This window comes from Euprymna scolopes, chromosome 3, assembly GCF_053919585.1.
Source record: "Euprymna scolopes isolate OS-2025 chromosome 3, ASM5391958v1, whole genome shotgun sequence".
NCBI classification, from domain to species: Eukaryota; Metazoa; Mollusca; class Cephalopoda; order Sepiida; family Sepiolidae; genus Euprymna; species Euprymna scolopes.
Window position 1 is genome coordinate 28,425,240 of NC_136484.1, and position 12,379 is coordinate 28,437,618.

Below are 12,379 nucleotides of genomic sequence, written 5' to 3' on the forward strand. Positions count from 1 at the left end.
ATAGATAGATAGATAGATAGATAGATAGATAGATAGATAGATAGATAATGTGTGTGTGTGTGTGTGTACAATTTTATTACTTCTCACTATGGATCACAATCTGATCATAACTACGAAACGAGAATATACGCCCTCCCAAGTTCCTTTCGAAATTCCGTGCAGATTCCAGAGTTCGACAAGATACACCTGATGAAGGTCGCCGGTTACATCGCCTGAAATGTTTTGAAAATAACACTCAAGATGAGAACAGTAGTCCGTATAATCCAAATGCTACGATATATTTGTATATACGATTCCACAAGATTATGCGCCAATTTCGGTATCACAAACGTGTTAATGTTCTGCGTTAACTTACTAAAATATATGCAAGACAATACAAAATTTCGTTTTGAATTTTTTTTTTTTTTAGATAAGGATTGATAATATGTATTATCTGTTTTCATCTTGGATATCATTCTCTCAGTTCAGTCGATGTAACCAAATTCCTGAGCTCGACAAGAAGCACCTGAATAAAGTTGGAGGGTACATCAGCCGAAACGTTATGTGGATAACATCCAATGCGAGAACCGTAGTCCAATTAATACAAAACGTAGGGGAGGGGTCTATCAATATGTTTTGATTTGTTTTAGTTTCCATGGTTTTTGTGAAATGTTCTTTCTGTCTTTCTAGTTGTGTTTGTACTAGTTTATTTGATTGCAGCCTGTCGGTGTCACCCTCCTATATTTTTTTACTATTATTATTATTATTATTATTATTATTATTATTATTATTATTATTATTATTATTATAAACATATACTTAATTGTAGTATAGGGGCGTTTGAATATCTCTACTATTTCGGTTGCTTTTTGTTTAGAAACTTTTGCTTACATTTTGCATAAAATTGATTTTTTTTTTAATCTTAAAGTATATTTTTTGTCATTTTCTGAAATATGATTCTAATTGAATATAATGTAAATCTAATGTCCTTATTTTTATTATTTATTAATTTAAAAAAAAATCGTAAAATGTAAATAATTCAATTTTATTTTCGCTGTATTTGAAAAAACGATATGAAAATTATTTCTGTTAATCTGTTTTAAAAGTTGAATTTTGTAAACTGATTTTTGCTACAACAAATTGAAAACAACTTATTATTGTTAAACTATGGCATTCCAACTCTCGATATATAGAATCGGTGACGTCATCATTTTGTACATGCATTCAATATCGACGGATGATCAGAACGTTAAATGTGAATAACGGAGGTAACGTCTTTCTGCTATTTTGTTTTGTTAGATTTTGATGTTTACGCAAATATTCATTAAAAAATAAAAATTTATTATTTTAAATTACTTATGTAGATATTTGTACGCTGGGCTAATATTTTTTTGATACAATGAATATGTGAATCACAAAAGGCTTTAATGATAAGTTATGACATATTAATACGTTATGCATTGCCATTCTTCTTTAAAAAAAAAACTTAGACATTTTTACAATTATAAATTTGGGAACTGTTGTCGATTTCACTATCTTACAATATTTGGCGTTTCTACACTATTGGGACGAAATTTCGGAAATCGTAATACTGAATTTCATATAAAAACAATGGTATCTACGTATTCCTCGCATTTTTAAGATGATTTTATAAAAAATTACGAAAATCGATATAAGGTAGAAAATTATTAAAGAAAATAAAAAGTAGAATTTGATTAAAACGATCGTAAAACACAGTCCAAAAGGGAGGTCATTTTCCATTTTTATAAAAAAGATGGCGGCAATTTTTCACCCGCTAACACGATTAAAGTTGTTTTTTGTAATAATCCAGTAACATTTAGGTAATTTCGACTGCATAATTTTGAAGTTAGTATTGTAACTTATTAGAATTGACAGAAAAATCAGTTCAAACAATTGTTTTTTATCTGAAAACTCCATTTATCGACTATAAAAGCTCGTCCAAATTCTGTAGAAGCACCAAATATTTTTACAAATCAAGAAACCGTTACTCAAAATGTTTTAAAACTGAAAGGATTTAAATTTAACTCTTCCGAAATCTTCAGTCTTTTAAAAATTATTTTAAATTATTTTACTAATTTAAGATTGTGGTATATATTAATGAGAAGAAAGCGTTGTTTTATTATAAAACTTAATAATATTGAATTTATTTCCATGTTTTATTTTACGCATACATAGTGTGGAATCGGTTTATTAAACATCAAAAATATTATGAGCTTTTTTAAAGATTCTTTAGAAAATATTTCAGTTTTCACGAATTATGATATTTTGTTCAGATTTCGTAAAATAGACTACGAGGGTGGGGGTCACGTACAAAAAATAGTTTCCCTCATATATTTGACGAAAACCTCATTTAAAATATAAATCAATAAAAAAAATGGATAAGTCTCAAAAATGTCTTGAAAATCTGACCAATGGTTGATTTCTGTTAAATTTATGATATACATGTATTTCTGAATGACGGAAGTAATATCATATATCTACCTAAAAAATTCCCACTATACAGGAACGTTGTTTTAAGGTGTTGATGATGTAAACAGGATTTTAGTCTATTTCTGCACGCTAAAAAAATTGTTTTAATTATTACCAATTTAATTCAGTGTCCTTTTTTTTTAATAGTACAAAAATTAATCTGATAAACTAAACCTATACTAAATTTACATTGTGTTACATATAGAGTATATATACATATGGGAGAGTAAATCTGTGGTGAAGTATCTATCGTAAATTTAACACGAATCTCAGTAAAACTTCATAGTTAAACAAAAACTTAAATAATTAGTCGGTTTTAGTTTTAGTTTTTTTTATCAGAATTGGAAATTAGCCGAAACAAAAAAAAATAGACAAAATACAAATATATATTGTTATCCTATGGGAAATACCTGCTCGTAATATATCGCAAGGGAAATAACTCTCGCCTTATAATAGAAATTTCATTAAATAGTGGCTTATTTCCCTTGTGACATAATATGAACAGACGGGTTTTCAATTCGGCTTGTACAATTTAATTACATCGGCCAAATTGTTTTACAAAGTCCAACATAATATGGTCTCTTGCCATTTAACGTGCCAGATTAACTAGTATTTAATAAACACTGATTAAGTATTGTTTTTACTCCAAATGTTGTTTTTCCAATAATATTAGACGTCAATAACACCCAATAAATAAATTTTTAAGTTTTTTAAGCTAGAAAATTATTACCCTTCTTTTACTTGAGAGGTCACCTCTTATCAAGGCCTGGAGGTTAAGGGTTAAATACTGGGTAGATGGTGAGACAAGATGATCAATTAAGATGGAACTTTGGTAGGGAATACATTATTTTAGAAAACGGCTCAATAAGAATGTATTCACAGTAGATTTGAAGACTGTGTTATAGTCGGTCGGGAAGCAGATGCACTGTACTGCGTTCCATAAACGGAAAGTTATGGGAAATAAACTTTGCCTATGGAATTCTCGATAGTGTGAAGGAAGATGTTGACAGTTGTTGCAGCCAGAAGAGTATTTGTTGCAAACGTTTTAATGGGAGGGTGGCCATAGATGAGAGCTCAGTCGAGCACCTACCATAAAAGTAACGATAGAGTAGAGGCAGATTCACAATGTTTCTTCTGTGAAAAAGAGGAAGTTGTGAGGAGAAATTGTCCTTGCCAACTAAAGACGGTTTTGTACCTTGTCAAGGTAGGTAAGGATACTCTTAGGAGATCCACCCCAGATGTGGCAGTAGTGCTCCATCTTAGGACATATTTGATCCTTATACAGGTAAAGAATTGCGTCGAAATTGAGATACTTTCTGGGGTGGTAGAATGATCCCATCATTGTTCCAGTGATTTTGCCAATAGATCTGATTAGGTCTTCCATTTCACGTCGGGGGGTAATGGTTAGTCCTAGAAGCTTGTTGAAGCAGTATGCTTCAAGACGGAAGCCGTCAATTTTAACTGGAGCCAAATGGGGATCAGAGCGTTGGTGGTGAAAAAAATAGAAAAATTGGTTTTGGGTGCGTTAAAGGAAACTAGTCATTTCTTCTTTATTGCGCCACTCGCTCAAGGTGGGAGGAGAGAGAATAAGAAAGATCCGGATTTTGATGGTCTTAGAAGTGTTAACATAAATGGTAATATCATTCGCATATAATACCAAGGGAGATAACTTGCCTCAACTTTTCGATCTTTATTTAACAACTGATATTAAGAATTTAAGGACCGAAATCTTCATTTATTTTATTATTAAAATTAAAAGTTTGTCTCCGTATGTTTTTAGTTACAGCGGTACATGCAAATAATGGTAAGGTGTTAACACGATGTTCGTTTTAAATAATATTTTAAGTTTTAGCTTTTTTTGTTTTTGTTGTTTTTTTGTTTGTTTGTTTTTTTTTGTTTTTTTGTTTTTTGCATGGGGTTTACCACTTATCAAAGTCCAAAGGCCACTCGAGGATAAGGGTAAATGAGTGTATGGCGATAATCGAGAAACAATGCAGTAATCGTTAGTGAAGGAAATTGGATATAATTTGATTATTTAAATGGACGGCTCAACAAAAACTTGTTTGCATTGCACTTGGAGACTGCTTTGTTTTAATCAGTTGGAAAGCAGGCCAGCGAAACAGAGTTCCACAGGCGAGTAGTTCTATAAACTAAGCTTTGTTTATGGAATTTGCGTTTAGATTTAGGCATAGAGAGTGGGGGGATTGCTAACAGTGGGTGTAGGTAGTCGAGTATTTTTGTAAAAGTTTGGCAAGAAATGGATTAGAGCTCAGTCGAGCACTTGGCATGAAAATAACGATAAAGCAGATTCAGGTTCGCAACGTTTCTTCTGTAAGAAAGAGGTTGCAGGCAAGAGAAATGAGCATCACCCACTAGGTTTCGAAGTCGGTTTTGAAGTGCCAAGAAAGGATAGGGAACGCCCAGCAGCTCTTGCCCAGATGTGACAACAGTACTCTATCCTAAGATGTACTTGACTCTTATACATGTAGAAGATTGCATCAGCAGTGAGATATCTACTGGGGCGGTTGAATGGTTCAATCATTTTCCGGTAATTTTGGCAACGAATTTGATGTATATGTTCAGGAGTGAAGGTCAGTCCTAGAAACCTGTCTAAACATGATATTTCCCCAAAATGAGATCCATTTATTTTAATTGGGACCAGATAGGAATCACATTGTTGATGGTGGAAAGAGAGAAACTTGATTGTAGATGCATTAAAATTCATCAGCCACCTCAAGATCAGAAGATAGTATCAGAGAGATCTTGGTTATTGCTGACCTTTGAAGTGTTGCCATAGATGATATCATCGTCTACATAAATGTCTACGAATGATCTAAAAATGTGATTTGGGAGGTCATTGATGAAAATCAGGAAGAGAGTTGGATCCAGGATAAAATCCTGAGGGCGCCAGCGTTGATATTCGAGCTTCTGCCTATCATCGATTACTCTTATAAATCTATCATAGAGAAAGAATTTAATAATTCAATTGATTTTAACTATTCTATTCCGTAGCTGGGAATCTTGTGAAGTAGACCTTCATGCCAAGAGTAATAGCTCTAGAAATAGTAGCCCCCGTCTAGAGATTCACTAATCTTGTGTGATATTACAGTTAGCACATCAGCTGTAGATCTAGGAGAGCAGAAACCATATTGCATGTCACTGAGTTAGTTATTTTGCCGAGATGGTTGACCACTTCTCTATTTATCACATATTCCAACAACTTACGACGCACAGGATTGATTGGTCTGTAAAAATTACCGATCTCTAGATTTTTTTAAATACGGGACAAGCTGATGAAGTTGTTCATGGTGTTGTGAAGCATTTTTCCTTAATGTAACTTTAAACAGTGTTGTAAGTATGGCAGCTAGTTTAAGTTCTATGGTTGGAATGTCGTCCGGGACAGTTGCTTTATTGGAATACATGGTTTTGATAAGCTTAGCAACATCATGCACATATATTTGTATGTCGCATCTTGTGTTTTCAGTCACAGGACGAAATAAACGAGTAGGCGGCTCTGATCGCAAAGGCTAGAATTTGCTAGAAAGTTCTTAAAGAGTTTGATTTTGTCAGATGCTGGCGAAATTACTTCAGGTTTATTAATGATGATTGAGATAGAGAACACTTAAGGACCCTGTTTGTTATTCGCTAAATCACGTGGAAACCCTCACTGCTCGGCTACTTTAGACTTGACAGACTGAGCATACGACTCTCTCGCATTCTTTATTACACTTTTGCACTGGTTTCTGACAGTTCTGAAGATGGCTTTAGTTTCATAACATCTATTTCGTTGAAAGCAATGGAAATAGTGATTTCTGAGCGCAATGAAGTCGCCTTCAGTCTCAATCACTGCCTTGATACGGGTCCAGAACTGAGAGCATTCCTTTCCTACACGCGCCGACGGGAGCTCGCGAATACTTGGCAGATGGCAGCGATCAGACTGTCTTTTGTGTTGAAGTAGGTCATGTTGGCGATGTTCTCGACATATGTCCAAACGAAGTAGTCTAACGGGTTCAGGTCGGGGGAGGAGTGGGGCCAGTGAATAAAGTTACAAAGTTGTAGCACTACCTTCTAAAGCCAAGTCTGGGTCTCCTTGGACTTGTGATCCAGCGCCGAGTTCTGCTGACACACCTAGGGTCTGCCAGAGGCCACCTGATTGCATCAGGGGATAACCATACTCTTCAGTACATCCGGTACACTTTGGTGTTGACTTTCAAGCCGACTTCAATGGTATGACGTGGGCCTTACTTGAAACCACACCAAAGACCATAACTGTGGTCTGAAACTTTGGTTTCATCACTCTGTGCATGTCCCTGTTATTCGGGCAATCCAGCGATGCATTTTAAGGGTGCTGGTAATGGTCCTGTTGTTATAACTTGGATCGGTAGAGAGCATGAGTTATACAGCGGCACATCTCCGATCACGCTCGTTGAACCTTGTGTCACTATCAGACATGATATAAGGCTTCTATCACCATTGGGATTTGTCTACAACTGGCCAACTAATAGATGGTCTGCACCAAAAAGAAAACAGATTTTCACCAAACGGAAAAGGAATCATGTTGTCTTGTCTATAGCGACAATTTTATCGTTCTACCCTGTATGTGTATAAAATGATTATTACTTCTGTTGGAAAGGGTTTTTTTTGTCTAATAATTATTTATCATTTTTCTTATTTATTTTTCGAGTTCATTTTAAAAATGATTTTAATTCATAATTCAGTTTTTGCAGTATGTCTCCTGCTTGAAGCATATGTAATTTTTACATGCATGATTCTTGTTTATATAATATATATATATATATATATATATATATATATATATATATATATATATAACAAGAATTATGCATGTAAATATATATATATATATAAATTAAGTTTCAAAATAAGTCGAATCGTGTTCCTTTTTTTTCTTTTTTAAATGCAATTTTTGTGTAAATAATAAACAAATTTTAGTCTTTATAATTCGTGAAACAACGAAATATTAATTTTTAACGCAGAAACTTCACATCTTTTCCATTTGAATTAATTCTTTGTTTCTTTTTTATTGAATATTTTTATTGAATACTGAACAAGTTCAGACTCAGTATAAATCGTGTTCATTGTTCTCCTTTTCAATGCCTTATTTTAAGTTTTCTTATTCTTTTTCTGGTAAAAAGCTCTTGTTCATTATCGAAATTCTGACGGTTCGACAGATCTTGTTTGTTTGTACCTCAGACATTATGTCATCTTTCAGTGATGAAGTCTGCTTTACGATGCCTGTAACTAACCACACGTTCTTCATTTTACCGTTTTCCTTTATTTAATGACAATACTTGCTTCTTTTTTTTATATAGGCATCACCACTTATCAAGGCCAAGAGGCCACTCGAGGATAAAGGTTAAAGTGTGTACAGTAGAAATTGGACAATACAGTAACAGTTAGTAATGGAAATTCGGTAAATTAGTTAACTTATATGGAACGGCTCATCAAAAACTTAAAGACAGCCATATTGTAGTCAACTGGAAAGCAGGAAAACGGAAGACAATTCCATAGGTGTGCAGTTCTAAGAAAGGAGCTTTGCTCATGGAATCTTCTTTGTAATATATTTCAAAATGAATGGTTTTACAGCAACTGAAGCAGGTAACGTTTTCAGTACATTAACAAGTTCTTTTCTGGGTTAATAACTTATTCAATGAAATCCTGTTTACCATCTGGTTTAGGAGCAAAAATAAACCACGATCCTCTACTTTGATATATAAACGTCAGTTATAGCCAAGAAATACATTCGAATCGATATTTTATGTGCCTCTTTTGAAGCACATGAATTAGCAATTAAAATCTATTTTCGAATTTCCTACCGTAAACAACGTGTGTCAGACATGTGCGTTTACATTATGGAACGATCAGTTTGAGCCAGTGAATATTTTTAAGAGTTATCGACTCTCAGTTCAGCAATCATCAGTTTCCTCTTCTTCATTTAGAACGTTCTAAAATATTCTGAACTCTCGTCTACTGCTAACTTGCCAAAATATTCATCTCAGCGTATTGCAAAACTTCGCGCGTAATATAAAACCACACTGCTCACTCTCTTTCTCTATCGCTCTCATTTCCTCTTCCTCTTTCTCTCTTCTGTACGGCATAATCACATTGACACACCAGTTTCAAAAGTTAAGCAACGTTGAGCCTGGTCAGTACTCAAATGGGTGGCCATTTGGGAATTCTAGGTGTTGTATGTGCTCTCCGTTTATCTCGGCATTGTTTCCAGTCAGACTTGGGCCTCTCCTTGCCACTGGATCCAACCAGTGCCGTTTCAAGTGAGGTGTGGTTGGGATTGCGCAAAACTTGCCTCAGAATTTCACGCGTAACTACCCTTACAAGGGTTTCCATCGTCTCTTGAGACTGAACGGAAGCATCGCTTCTCTCTTCCTCTTTTCCTCTCGCTCTCTCGCTCTTCTTTTCTCTCTTTTCCTCCTCTTTTTCTCCTCTTTCTCTCTCTCTTCTTCCTCTCTCTCTCTTTCTCTTCTTCTACCTCACTTTCTTTTCTGCCTGTTTCTTTTTTTTTGCCTGTTTCTCTCTTTTTTTTCTGCCACTTTCTTCTTCTGTCTCTTTCTCTTCTTCCCTTCCCCTTTTTTTGTTTCTCTTCTCTCTTTCCCCCCCCTCTCTCTCTCTCTCTCTCTCTCTCTCTCTTCCCCTTTTTCTACACATGGGTAGAGCACGTGAAAGGCACACTTTAAATGCAACAAGAAACTATACCAAATTACTAAACACATACCGATACGTTGACTTTTTGTTCATTCTATCGCTCTCGTCTTTTTATTCGCCAAACAAATCATCTACATTGACGTATATACATTAATTTCTAGTTAGAATTGAATACTATATACTAAAAGTCAAACAATATAGATCAGTGTGCGATCCTAAACTCAAAATATCTAACATTTCTCGGACGAACTACTAATCTAACAAATAACCAAATACTTTAAGAATTATTATGCAGCCAAAGCAGTTACATTGCCACTGGTGATATATATAATACTACAAACAGTGGCAAGGTAGTTATATGCGTTGAATATAACTTTAAATACCAGGCTCGGTTCCAATTTCGCAGTGTTTTATCTACGTCTGTTTTACAAATACTTTAATCGAATATGCTCGAGCGTGCTCGTGGCACTTGTACCCCCCTCGACGTTGATACTCCCTCCATTAACTAAACAGGCGGCCGAATCCAACCTGCTCACAGTAGAGGCCTCTAGATACCGGAAGGCCGTCTACTCTGGTGGCTTCTTCCCTCGTGCTGCTGCTGCTGCTTTATTTTGGAATTTCTTCACTGTTTCCTGTTTCTTTGACTGTTCTAGCATGCTGAAATTTTAATGTAATGCGAATGGACATCTCGCTTCTCAACTCCTACACAGTGCCCCTGTAGACATGTTCCCATATAGTAGCCCCTTGCGTCCAAATAGCAATATACTTTGTTAGGGATGAATAAGGGTAAAAAAATAAATAAATGACACTAACATGTGCGTGTGTAAATGCGTCGGAGTGGAAAACAGAACATAATAATTAGTGATTATGGAGACGGAACCAGCAAAAGAAAAAACGCTTCTGTATTCATGTATCGCATATTTATTTACGTTCAGCCGGCAGCCTTTGTTTTGTTTTTTGTTTACTTGAAAGTAGGTCAAGATGGGTGTATCTTTTTTTTTTTTCGTCACGTTTTGGTGATTAACATGAGAAAAAACTACAGATGTGACATTTGATAGAGGGCACAGGAGAATCTGACTTCGTAGCAAAGTTTTCCTAGATAAAAGAATAGACTGAAATTTTCTTTCTCTCTCTCCCCCCCCTCCCTCTCCCCCTCTCTCTCCCCCTCTCTATCTCCCCCTTTCTCTCTCTCTTCTCTCTCTTCTCTCTTCTCTCTCTCTCTCTCTCTCTTTTAGAGAGTGTCGCTAATTACATTCTCCCCACAATGAAGCTGGACTAATCGTGGCCTTTGTAAATATCAAACGTGACATCGTACACTTTGGTGCAAGCGAGACCTGACGAAAGGGTATACTGTCATTGATAAATTATTTATTTTTTATTTTTTTTAGTATTTGAAGATTTTAAAATTGCTTTTTAAAAAATGGAACGCCGTTTGATTTACGATGAAACTGAATTTCATTCACTATTTAAGAACTACAACAATAATACAAAACAAATCGTTTAGGGTTATGTTAGATGAACATCGCGTTTGTTTTTGTTGGGGGGGGAGTTGAAGCCTAAAATCTGTTTATTATTTTGACTGCGAAGAATGCGAAAAAAATTTTTTAAAGAAAATATAATCTGCATTGTTTAATTTTGCTCGTTTCTATTTTAATAACTTAAATTACATCAACCGAAAATATTGTTAGACACAGTGTATCTAATTATGCGTTTTTAAGCAGAATAAAATCAAAGACTGCAATTATGGATTTAGGAAACAAATAAATTCAAAACAAACGGCCATAGTTTTTATTATTATTATTATTATTATTATTATTATTATTATTATTATTATTATTATTTATATTATTATTATTATTATTATTAATATTATTATTATTATTATTTAAACAAACGATAACACTATGCAACAAATTTCAGATTTAAAAAAGTACAAGCCACATAAGACGTTTCTTTGCAAGAAAAGCATCCTGATACTAAATCTAACCTTTATTTCTCTAGATTAAGCACCATTTTTCATTTACTATAAATCATTTTATTATTATTAGTTATGAATAGGGCCATCACTACAGAACATTCTTTTCATTGTGTTGACTCTCGAGTGTGTATCCGTTAATATCTTATATGCTTTTATACAGAGTGATGTGGTTCTCGGTTGATTAACTGTGCCGGATATATACTCGAGAGTCAAAACAATGATAAGAATATTCTATTGTAATAGCCCTGGATATGAATAAAAAAACAAAAACAAGTGTTAGTTTAAACAGCATTTTCCTCCTTTGGTGTTGACTGTCATCCTCCCTTTGTATATTCCAGCAGTAGTTTGCCAACATGAACGTTTTCCTTTAAAACTTTTCTCCATCACTGAAATATTGTGATGGAATCTGTCTCCATGTTCCTTACTCACATCGCTAAGATTCTCTGCAAAATTGTCGAAAGTGACAATTTTGAAGAAAAAAACTGTACTTCATTCCACAAAAAGGAAAATGGGTTTTCCATGCCATTGTGCATGGTCACAGACGTCCTGTAATTTTTTTTTTTTTAGTGTTGCACAGAGTAATTTTTTTTTTTTTAGTGTTGCACAGAGTAATTTTTTTTTTAATTGATTAAATAATGAATTTGGTAAGTTATAGAAATTGTTGAAACAAAAGATTCAAAATTATTTTAATATAAAAACAAATTTATTTTATTATCGATTTCATTTGGTTTAAATTGTATTTTTTATCCTGCAAAAAAAAATAAGCGTTCAGAAAGAAACTTTAATATCTTTTTTTAGTTTTAATTGTTGGCGACCATTGTATCTTTTTCTAGCACCAAACATATTTTAAATGCTTTAGAATTTTGTAAAACCGTTTGAAACAAAATAATCTCTAAACATTATTTACATCCAAAAGAAAACGAGTCTAAAGAAATTTAAAATGAATAAATGAAAAAAATAAAATTGTCGCAACGTCTCTCCAGTATAGCAATTCGTACCAATTCCTCTAAACTTTAACCATAATTTACAACACGAACTCTCAACGTTTACGCTCTCTCTCTCTCTCTCTCTCTCTCTCTCTCTCTCTCTCTCTCTCTCTCAACAACTTGGCTACCTGTCCTCTCCAATTTGTCCTTCTTATAGCCTCTATTCCACTCTTACACAAATTAATGCCACATGTATGTAAACAATCCATCTACAAACTCAAGTTTTTCTTTTCACTTTCTCGATCCGATCACCTAACAGACCAAA

The 12,379-nt window shown here is 34.1% G+C and overlaps 1 protein-coding gene across 4 annotated transcripts in view; it reads left to right on the top strand.

The window, feature by feature from the left end:
- The window catches only part of LOC145254378 (D-aspartate oxidase-like), a 117,757-nt gene that overhangs the window by 17,661 nt on the left and 87,717 nt on the right, over nucleotides 1-12,379 (top strand). The window contains exon 1 of one of the 4 annotated variants that reach the window (XM_080113019.1): nucleotides 10,358-10,495. The exons of the other annotated variants lie outside the window; for them this stretch is intronic. The gene's annotated coding sequence lies outside the window, so the exon portion shown is untranslated. Of the gene's footprint in view, nucleotides 1-10,357; nucleotides 10,496-12,379 lie in introns of those variants that run through there. 4 annotated transcript variants of the gene reach the window in all.